Below are 11041 nucleotides of genomic sequence, written 5' to 3' on the forward strand. Positions count from 1 at the left end.
GGGGGGGGAATGATGGGGCGGGGAGACTGTGTCTTCCTCCTCAAGCCGGAGGCGGCTAAAGGGTAGACTGCCTGCCTCTTCAGACTCAAGCTTTGAGAGTCAAATTGGTCTTCCAACAGGTTCCAGTGCTCTCCAGCGCGGACACGGGCCAGCAGGCTGCACACCTTCATTCCCTAAATCTCAGCTGGAAGCGCTCACCACGCGACTTCTACCACGAGACCCTCCCTGGAAGTCGTCAACCCTCTGCCTCCGCCCATAGCCGTGGTAGGCGGCGGCCTGAATCTGCTCCCAGGCGCGGGGAGTCTACTGGAGGGGCCGGGATGTGGGGCTTGCATGTCCTCGAGGCTCTCGCGGTGAGGGCCCCAGCCTATGTGAGAAGGACTCCACGAGCAGAAAGGTCTGGGGCCTTTCTGTAACTCACCACGCAGGCCGCAGAACCACCCGCGGCGCCGCCATCTTGTTGTCACACGGTTTCCCAGGCGACCAGGACCCGTGTGCTTCTCATTGGCTAATGCATGAGGAGTCCCTGAGCAACCAGGAGGCAGCGGAGGCGGGTACAGCTGTCTCTACTCGAATTCTATTGGCCCACGAAGACTAAACTCATCGCGGGGAATACTGCGAATCCCAGAACCCACCGCTCTGAGCGGACTCGGGGTTTAGGGAAACTTGAGAGTCCTTTCCTACTACCCCAGGGCACAGAAAGCGGAGAATTGGGATTAGATTCACGAAGCTGCTGGAAGCCTCTGGACCTGAATGTGCAGTCCTGACCATGCCACTGTTTTATTAAATTGATTTTGGGAGAAATTACATTTATCCTGCTGAGCTTGTTTTTCCATCTGATCAGTACAGTACTAAAGGGAAGTTATTTTGAGCATGAATTGAAATGATACAAGTACTTAATAAATGCTTCTTAAATCTGCATTTCTCTGCTAATTTCTTGGCGCCCCGAAGAGACGCTCAGATTTTATTTCCTTTATGTAAAAATTCGAGTAAGACTCCTGCTGTTGGGTGAGATACTTAGAGTGACTTTGGGTGAGACCCTTCCCCCTCCCGAGCCTCACATGAAAAACAACCTGTTGGATTAGAGCAACTAGAGATAGTTTTGTTAAGAGCATGGTCTTTGGCACCAGGAGTCCCGGGCTATGTGTGTGTCCTTGAGCAAGTTACCTTAATTTCTTTTGTAAAGTGGGGATAATATCAAACCAGTCAATCCTAGAGGAAATCAACTCAATATTTATTGCAAAAGCTCACGCTGAAGTTCCAATAGTTTGGCCACCTGATGCGAAGAGCAGACTTGTGGGAAAAGACCCTGATGCTGGGAAAGATTGAGGGCAAGAGGAGAAGAGGGCAACAGAGGATGAGATGGTTGGATGGCATCACTGACTCAATGGACATGAGTTTGAGCAAACTCCAGGAGACAGTGAAGGACAGTAAAGCCTGGTGTGCTGCAGTCCATGGGGTCCCAAAGAATCAGATATGACTTAGTGACTCAACAACCACCACAAACCCACCCCACAGAGTTGCCGTGAGAATTAAACGAGACAATACATACTGAATACCTATCACAATATCCATACAGAGTAAGTTTTCAAAACATTTCCTGCTTTTAACTTTTGTTATCATTATCTCACTTATCATTATCTCATAGTCATCCAGCTGTGATGATCTGGGTGTCTTATGATTTCCAGCACCCACTTCCTTATAACTTGGCTCAACTACCAAAGCCCTTTATCTGCATGTCTCCAACTGCACTTATTAATATTTTCCGTTTGACTCTCTAACCTACTGCTTTTAGGGGAGGGCAGGCTCCTTGAGGCATTCTTTACACACCAATTGGAAACTGAAAGGACCTACTAATTAATGAGCATCTTCCAAGTGCCAGATGCCAAAATTATGAGCTTTAGAGATGAGAAAACTGAAGCTCAGAGAAGTAAAGCAACTTGCTCAAGACTGTGCAGGTAGAAAGCAGAAAAGTGGATTCAAATCCAGAATTGTCTGCCTTCAGAGTCTGTGCTGTTTCTTGAAGCTCCCACTTTAGTAAAACAGGCAGGCAAAGATAAGTCAGGGTGCAGATGGTACTGGTTCATGGCTAAGGGAAGAATTCAAGTGGAAAGTGTGACTGGAAGTTGGAGGTAGGAGACCTCTCTTGCCATGAAACTGCGCTCGGGAAGTTCTCTGAGGCTTAAGGTGTATGAAATGAGAAAGTCTGGGGCCTAGTGTTTTGGGGGATTGGTAGTCAGAGAATTAGCAACCTTATACTGTCACCTTGCTCATGTTCCTTCTGCTCTCAAAGGTAAGCAAGGACCGTCACTATGGGAGGCAGGGGCGCTGGCCTCATGGGCCCTGTTGTGCTCTGCCTCTCACTTCCGCAAGACTAGGGAGTGAGCTGGCATTTATCCAAGCATCGGGGTTTACAACATACCTCCCTCCTTCCCAGGGCTGGAAGCCTGGCCTGAGATTCTGCAGTAGGCAGACACTCAGCAAATATCTAGTTCCTGTGAGGGAGATGGGAGCCCTCTAACCTGGCAGGCAGTTTATTATTTTTTAAAGAGAGAAATCAGAGCCTTATTGTAGAAGTATACATTTTCTTCGTAGAAACTTGGAAAATAATCATAGTCATCTATTGAGGAAACACGGGCAGCATAATTTAATAAGTCTATGGGGCTGGGCTCTGTCGCTTGAGGTGAAGTGGAGTGAAAACTGCCTTCAGTCGTGTCTGACACTTTGCAACCCACCCCCAACCCCCCATGAATAGGACCCCATCAGGATCCTCTGTCCATGGGATTTTCCAGGCAAGAATACTGGAGTAGGTAGCCATTTCCTTCTCCAGAGGATCTTCCCAACCCAGGGCTCAAACCCAGGTCTTCTGCAAATTCTTTACTGTCTGAGCCACCCAGGAAGCCCCACTCTGTCACTCAGCTGGCTGTCTCTGCTCCAGTTACTCCACTGAGCCTCAGTTTCCATATCTGGAATAGAGATTCTAATCAAACCTACCTTGTAGGGTTATTGTGCAAATTAAATGTGTACAATTCCTCATAACATTGTTGTGTTACTGTTTTTAGAAAGCTGTTTTCCAAAAACAAAGTTATAAGAGTGAAACAAGAGTCTAAGCTCACCTAACAGTTACTTTTCTGACTTATATTTTTCTATCTCCCATCTTAGGTGGTTCTAGAAATCTTTCCAAGGTCTCCAGGTTCACAAAAGATTTGAGTGTTGGAAGGACATTGGAGGAAAATTTGTCCAGCTTCCAAATTCACCCAGGATTACCTCTGGATTTTCTGGGGTGGGGGCCACTTGGCCTCCTCTTAGCTCCATCCTGGGGTGGATATTCATTCCTCTGACAGTTGTGGAAAGGCCCTGGAATGGGAGTAGGGAGGCTCTTTCTGCGCCTGCTCCCCACCTGTGGGATGAGGAAGTAGACCCCAGCCCTGGGGTCTGAGGGTTCTGGAGGCCTCTATTCTTGAGAACAGACTGAGTTCACTTTGCAACTAAGTCATTTCCCAAAGAACCCTTACCAGTTATGACCCCTTTGGCACTAAAGAGTTTATCAATTCCTAGCAGCTCAGGAGGGAGAGGTAAAGACTAAGGGAGAAAGAGGTCCTGTAAGTCCAAGCATTCCTTCACAATAAAAACCTTGTCGTCTCTCCCACCTTCCCCCTCTTCTCCACCCATATCACCGGCACCATGGGTCAAGCCCATCCTAGCTCCTGTCGACATTTAGGACCTTCATATCGCATTATGTGTCCTGCCCTTCACCCTTCTCAATGTTTCAGAAACCATCATGCTCTCTACATTCAGGCCTCTCCTGCCAATGAGAACATCCTCCTTTGCCTTTTCCCCCTGGAAAAAAATCCCCTCCATCCTTCAAGAACTAGTTCAAACGTCCCCTCATTCATGAATACCCTCACTCCCCACAAGTAGAATTGTTACACTCTACAGTCTAAGAGCCCTGCTGCTGTTATAACATCCCTTATTCCATTTTGTGATTTTTTTTTCAGTATGTGTCTCCCTTGCAGACTATGAACTTCTCAAGGGAAGGGATCCTTACCCGTCTGTCTTATTTGACTCACGGTAGGTGTCAACAAATGGCCTGAAATGAACGGCTGAACAAATGGATGGAGGCTTCCCTTGGAATGCGCACCCCTCTCTCTGCGGGGGTGAAAGCTGCAGAGCAGATCAAACTTTAATGTGAGACGCAAGCCCCTCCCCGCCCGTCCCCGCCCGTGCTCTATTCCATTCTGTCCCCGAGCTCAAACACATATTGTGCAGATGCCCATTGCGGGACTGCCCTAAGCTGGGCACAGTCATTAAAGAACACTGAGAAACTGGGATGGGGAGTCATCTGAGGTGTTTTGCATGCTCAGGTTCCTTTTTTCTTTGGTTGCACTGGGTCTTCCTTCCTGCACATGGGCTTTCTCTAGTTGAGGTGAGTGGGGGCTACTCTTCACTGCAGTGCGCGGGCTTCTCACCGCAGTGCCTTCTCTTGTGGAGCACAGGCTCTGAGGCCCGCAGACTCAGTAGCTGTGGTGCGAGGCTTTAGTTGCTCCACAGCAGGGGGATCTTCCCAGACCAGGGATGGAACCTTTGTCCCCTGCACTGGCAGGCAGATTCTTAACCACTGGACCATCAGGGAAGCCCCCCAGGTCCCTCTTGTTCTGCACAAACACTCCCTTTGAGTGGTCTTCCCTGAACACTAACCTACATATGTCCTCCCCTCATTTCTCTTTCTTCTCACTACCCTTTTGACTTCTTCATAGCGTTTATTGAAGTCTTAAATTACCATCATGGTTAATGTTTTCTCCTTTCAAATGGGCTTCCCAGGTGGCTCAGTGGCAGAGTCTGCCTGCCAACCCAGGAGATGCAGGTTCACTCCCTGGGTCAGGAAGATCCCCTGCAGAAGGAAATGGTAACCCACTCCAGTACTCTTGCCTGGGAAATTTCATGGATGGAGGAGCCTGGTGGGCTATGGTCCATGGAGTCACAAGGAGTCGGACAGGACTGAGCACACACACACCCAGATGTCAGTTCCATAACATCAGGGGCTATGCCCCTTTTTCCCCCACTTCTGTAGCCCCAGTGTGTGCAGTACCTGGCACACAGCAGATACTTAACAACTAACTATATTTGGCTATAATATTCTATTATCATTTTCCACTTTACTAATTCTCTCCTCATTTGTGTCTAATCTGATGTTAAACCTATCCACTGAGTTCTTAATTTCTATTATTATATTTTTAAGTTCTAGAATTTCCATTTGGTTCTATTCTATAATCTATAGTCCTTGGTCTTGTCTTCTATGTATCTGAATATACTAAGCATTATTAGTTAAAAGCTTGGTTGATAATTCCACTATCTGGATTTTCTGTGTAATTGTTCCTATTATTTATTGCTCCTCTTATTTTTTGTTTGTTTTTTTGATCATGTTGTCTTCAGTTTCTATGAGGGGTTGGGCTGTTGTTTCTTGTTCATTTGTACTCCTCATGTATAACCTTTCATGCTCCCAACCCAAAGCCTAGTGGAGGGCGGGGGAGTTTGCCAGGGCCCTCCTTTCTTAGCAGGTCTTGAACTGCAGTTTTCTCCCCCAGCTCCAGAAATCTGTGGAAAGCTCTGCACAGCTTCTCAACTGTTTCTTCCGGAAGGAGCAAGTGCTTTTAGAGGAAAAGCAGCCCCAAGTGAAGGGCTCACATCTTTATTCCCCTTAATTCTTTTCTTCATTGGTAACTGCCCAAATATTTAGTCTGCTATTGCCCCATAATAAGCATTTATTGACCTCATGAATACAGGCATGCAAGGCTCAGAGGTAAGGTGTGATCGCCTTGTATTCACTTATTATTCAGCTGGCCCTGACACCTAACTGCCATATTCTGCCTTGTGCTGAGTTAGAGAGGTGACAAGACCTAGAGGGACCTGGTCTTGGGTCAAGCTACTAGACAATATTCTTAGCAGACACAATCTTTAGAGCAGTGGCCAACAGAAGGAGCTCTTGGAATACTGAGGAACCCCCTCCCTTTGAAGGAGTTTCTAGCATCAGGGAAATGGAAATGTTCGCAGAGGAAGGGGCTTCTGAGCTAAGTCTTCTTTTTTTAAATATTTATTTTTATTTACTTATTTATTTATTGGCTCACCAAGTCTTAGTCGTGGCATGTGTGATATTGGATTTTTGTTAAGGTATGCAGGGTCCTAAAGGAAATCACTCCTGAATATTCATTGGAAGGACTGATGCTGAAGCTGAAGCTCCAATACTTTGGCCAGCTGATGCAAAGAACTGACTCATTGGAAAAGACCCTGATGCTGGGAAAGATTGAAGGCAGGAGGAGAAGGGGACGACAGAGGATGAGATGGTTGAATGGCATCACCGACTCGATGGACATGAGTTTGAGTAAACTCCAGGAGCTGGTGATGGACAGGGAGGCCTGGCGTGCTGCAGCCCATGGGGTTGCAGAGAGTTGGACACGACTGAGCGACTGAACTGAACTGCAGGGTTTTAGTTGCAGCATGCAGACTCTCAATTGTGGCATGTGGGATCTAGTTCCCTGACTAGGGATTGAACCCAAGCCCCCTGCATTGGGAGTGAGGATTCTAAGCCATTGGATCATGAGGGAAGTCCCTTGATCTAAGTCTTGAAGAAGGAATATTATCAGATAAAACAACTGAAGGGCTTTCCTTAAAGAGAAAACAACTTGGGTTGTAAAAGAGCCTGGGGCAACTAGAGATGCAAGATGGGTGTGGCTGTGGGCTAGGGTGTGATATGCATAGAACCCAAAACAGAAGGCTGGAGAGAAAGGAAGGCCTTTGAATGTCACACTAAGGAGTTTAGGCCTGATTCCTGGGGGAGATAGGGGCTATGGACTGAGATTTCCCAAGTCAGGTTTGGAGAAGGTGTATGGTAGGGCAGGAAAATCTAGAGACAGATAGGTTCTCTCTTTAGCTCTGCATTAATCTGCCCTTCTTGGGTCCTCAATTTTCCCATCTGTAAAATGGGGGTCTCTCTAAGCTCTTTTAAGTTTTGCAACCAGGGTTGTGTCTATCCAGATGGTGTTAAGACAGAATGAAGCTGCTCAGAGGGCAGGAGAGGAAGTCTGAAGCCCCACTTCTCCCAGGTACTAACAGACTCCAGACATCCCTCCAAGTCACAAGTCCCAAACTCTAAAAAGCCTTCCAGCACCCACCAGATCGCCCAAACACCAGCAGCTCAAGCTCAAACAACAGCAGAGACTCAGGATGTGGAAAATGAAATTTCTGGGGTTTGTAAGAATGTTTTTGCAGATATGAGCTTGGCATTTAAGTATCGTCACACGAATCCGCAGCATGGAGAAAGGACCCAGGGTTTAGCCTGTCTTAGCTGCCTCTTTGTAAGAGGAGAGAAGACCGCCCGCCCAGTGGGATGGAGCCAGTTTCAGCAGGGCAATCTTAGGCTTCAACCTGGGCCTCTTGTCTCCTGGGGCCAGGGCCCTTCTGGCATCTGCTGCCTCATGGACTCTCACCCACCCACTTGCACCAAAGGCAGCCAATGCGGTGAGGTTAAGGGTCAGGAGCTGCCTCAGGTGAAGGAGCTGATGGGGGTGAGCCGTGACAGGTGAGGCAGGCTTATCTATTGGCGTGGGGAATTAGCTCAAATAGTATGGTGCTCGCTGAGCATGCAAGAGGTAGCGGGATCGATGCCCGCAATCTCCAGTTTGGGGCCTTGTGGCTCAGCTGGTAAAGAATCTGCCTACAATGCGGGAGACCTGGGTTTGATCCCTGAGTTAGGAAGATCCTCTGGAGGAGGGAAAGGCTACCCACTCCAGTATTCTGGCCTGGAGAATGTCATGGACTGTATAGTGTCACAAAGAGTGTCACAGAGTCGGACACGACTGAGCGACTTCCACTTTTCGTGGCAAGTAGTGGAGGGCTCCACCCACTTCCTTCCCTCCCCACCTCCCCTCCCCCGGAGCCTCAAGATTCCTGCCCCTTCCTTTTCACTTCCTGGCTTTCACCAGCCTGACTTTCAGGTTTTTGTTTGTTTTTTTCCTTCGTTTATTTTTAGCCAGGGCTGGAGGCCCTAAGGGCTCACTCAAGTTTTTCTGAGGCTTGCTACACGAGGCCCAAAACCGGAGCAGGGAAGTGAGAGAGGGGGATTTCTTTTACTACCGGGCATGCAAATGAGACACAGAATAGACTAAGGACGGGAGGGTGAGTGAAGCTGAAGCTGGGCTACAGAAAGGACTCTTGGGTCCTCCAGGAGGGAGCCAAGCAGGGAATGAAGACTTCATCGGTAACTTCTAGGACAGCCCCAGAGGTTACATGCACAGCTGCTGCTTCAGCAGGCCTGGATGCAATCCCACCTGAAACGGGCTTCTCCTTTTATTACCTTGGGCCAGTCACTTAATATCCAAGCCTCAGTTTCTTCATCTGGAAAATGGGGGTAATAATGGAACCTGCTGCAGAGTCCCACTGAGAGGATGTATAAAGAATAGAGCACTGTTCAGGCATCTTTGTGATTCACCCTGTCCCTCAACCCCTGGCTGGGACTTCACAGACACCCCCACCCCAAATCCCTTCCCCTGCAGTTTAGTTAACTCCTGGTCCTCCACTAGCCTTCTTCCCATCGCTCTGAGACTAATACAGACACCCATCTGCTGTTTTCTTTATCCAAGTCACAAGATGCTAGGTCTTAGTAAACTTCAGAAATAACCCACTTCAGTCTTCTCACCTGAGGCCCGGAGGAAATGGGCTTAACTAGAAGCTAGGTTTCTGGGTTCCTGTCACATTTCACCTTCATTTTCACAGAAATCTACATACCCCACTTTTCGTGCTCCCCAAGCCTTTCTTCTCAATCTTGGAATGGTCCACAACCTTACTTTGAAACCTAAATTTATCCCAGCTTTTCCTCCTTCAGCGCCTATCTCCTGCCCCAATCTCCTTTTAATAATACCATATTTTTGTAATTCTCTGGCACTTCTTTCAGAGAGGTACAGTTTCTGGCTCCGGGTCCCAGAATTGATAGGTGATTAAACCAAGATTCAATCCCCATTCTGCAGGACTCCGAGCCCAGAGCCCTCTTTACTGCCCCCCAGCTGCCTCTGGGTTTGCCCACCTCCCATCTCCTGGGATGTGCCCCAGTTCCACTCCAGAACCCGTCTGTCACCTGCCAGAGCTGTGGAGCTGGGGCCTGGCATCCTCAATCCCAAGGTCTGTAGAAGAGCAGCAGTACCCACCCCACCCCAGAGGCCCTCCTTCCTTTCCCTCCACCCCGCCTCCCTGCTTTACCCTCCTTCAAAAGCAGCCAAGCCCAAAGAGGCCTGCAGACAGCCCTGAGTTCATCTCCAAAAGCTGCTACCAAGAGAGCCGCGGAGAGCCTCCCAAAATGAAAGGCTTCCTCTTCCTCCTCTTCACCATCAGCCTCCTGATTATGATTCAGGTAAGAGCAGCCCCCTGGAGTCCCTGGAAGCACCACCCCAGGCTCCTCAGACCTCCCCTTCCATGGGAACCAAGGCCTCCAGACGCCTAGCTCCCAGTCTTCCAGTTCTTCTGGTTAGGGTAAGACTGTTGGAGGGTTTCCGCTGAGCATTGCTGCCTCTGGTACTTGAGGCTGGGGCACCCTGACAGGGTGCCAGCATACTGAAGCCCCCAAGGGGTGTTGTGGAATAACAGAGGATGAAGAGGCTAGGGAAGACAGCCCTAAGTGACGATGGCATCAACCCACAGGGAAACTGGGGAAATGGTCCTGTTGGGAGGGGGGCCAGGGAGAGGTTCAAATGGAGCCTGATGGAGGTAGCAGGGAACCCCCACCCCAGGTGAGGAGCCTGAGTGTTTGGCATTGCTAAGATAGAAATCTCCCATTCCAGAAACAGCTAGAGTCTCAAGATCAACTGCTATTCCAAGAGGTGGCTTTGGCAGCATCTCACATGCTAGTCGGTAGAGAAGGGAGCCATCGAGTTCTCCATCGAGAACAGCCTGATCAAGCATTAAGGACACCTTGGTCACCATCAGAAACAGCTTAATCTCCATCAAGGGCAGCTTTAGTTTCAGGGGGGTCAGGCTTTGAGAACAGCCTGATCACCATCTGGCCATCTCTTTGGGGGAAAAAGCCACACCCTCCCTACCCCCACCCACCCACATGCTACCAAGCACCTTTTCTCCAGCCCAGTCTCATGTGACCTCCCCCACGACTGTGATGGGCTCTTCTTCCCATTCACTAGATGAGGAAACTGAGGTTCAGAGAGGCTAAGGCCCTGGCTGGGCTATTAAGGTCAAGGTCTGAGGCCACAGATTTCCCTATCTCCTGCATACTGGAGGTGCGGGTGGCCTGGTGGACGTTAAAGAAAGGTTCCAGGGCACATAGACTGGGGACTGCCTCTGACCCTGCCTGCGTCGTGGCCCGAAGCAGCCAGCCCTCCCCACAGGACCTCGTGGCAGAAGTCACGACCCTTGGGACAGGGAACCAGGGGCTGCAGTCTGGGGGTGGGAGAACTGTGTCTCTAAACAACACACCTGAGACTCACCCCTCCCCGGGCTTGCCCCACTTCTCCTCTTGCAGATACAAACTGGAGTCCTGGGAAACCATACCATCAGCACCTCCAAGAAACCCCGAAGTGGCTCCCCAGCCTTCGGCAGCCTGGCCGGTGGCAGCATCCTTTTCTTCTTGACCAACACCCTCATCCAGCTCTTCCACCTCACCTGAGGGGACACGCCCCAGCCCTCATCCCATCCCCCCCGAGATAGCGGCCATCATCACTAGCAGGAGAAGCACCCCCAATCCTTGGGAGGCGCTGATGCTAGAGATGAGCAGTTTGTAGGAATTGACGGGCAGAGCTTGGGGGGGGCCCATGGCCAACACAGGGAGGTTCTGACATGGAGGAGGAAGCACCACCCAGCCGGGGCTCAATAAAGCTGTTGTGTACTTGGAGCAGGGTCCTACGTGTGGTCACTGGACATCACCAGACCCGAAGAGCCAGCACCCAGGGGCTTCCTGTGTCCCCATCAGCAGGAGAGGTGGCACCTGGTAGCTCCCACCCCACCTTCCCTGCCCCAAAGTCTGGAAGCTGGGGCCCTACCCGTT

General features: G+C 49.8%; 1 protein-coding gene and 1 long non-coding RNA gene across 2 annotated transcripts in view; one reads left to right on the plus strand and one right to left on the minus strand.

Moving 5' to 3' along the window:
- Nucleotides 1-476, minus strand: part of UBXN11 (UBX domain protein 11) — a 23203-nt gene extending 22727 nt beyond the window's left edge. Inside the window, exon 1 of the mRNA XM_010830252.1 lies at nucleotides 422-476. The gene's annotated coding sequence lies outside the window, so the exon portion shown is untranslated. The remainder of the gene's footprint in view (nucleotides 1-421) is intronic.
- An 8641-nt stretch (nucleotides 477-9117) lies between these two features.
- LOC104981147 lies at nucleotides 9118-10888 on the plus strand. The gene is made up of 2 exons (XR_824340.1): nucleotides 9118-9400; nucleotides 10520-10888. It is a non-coding gene; the product is annotated as an uncharacterized LOC104981147 (long non-coding RNA).
- Nucleotides 10889-11041: the final 153 nt, after the last annotated feature.

This window comes from Bison bison, unplaced genomic scaffold (assembly GCF_000754665.1).
Source record: "Bison bison bison isolate TAMUID 2011002044 unplaced genomic scaffold, Bison_UMD1.0 scf7180017864516, whole genome shotgun sequence".
Taxonomy (NCBI): domain Eukaryota; kingdom Metazoa; phylum Chordata; class Mammalia; order Artiodactyla; family Bovidae; genus Bison; species Bison bison.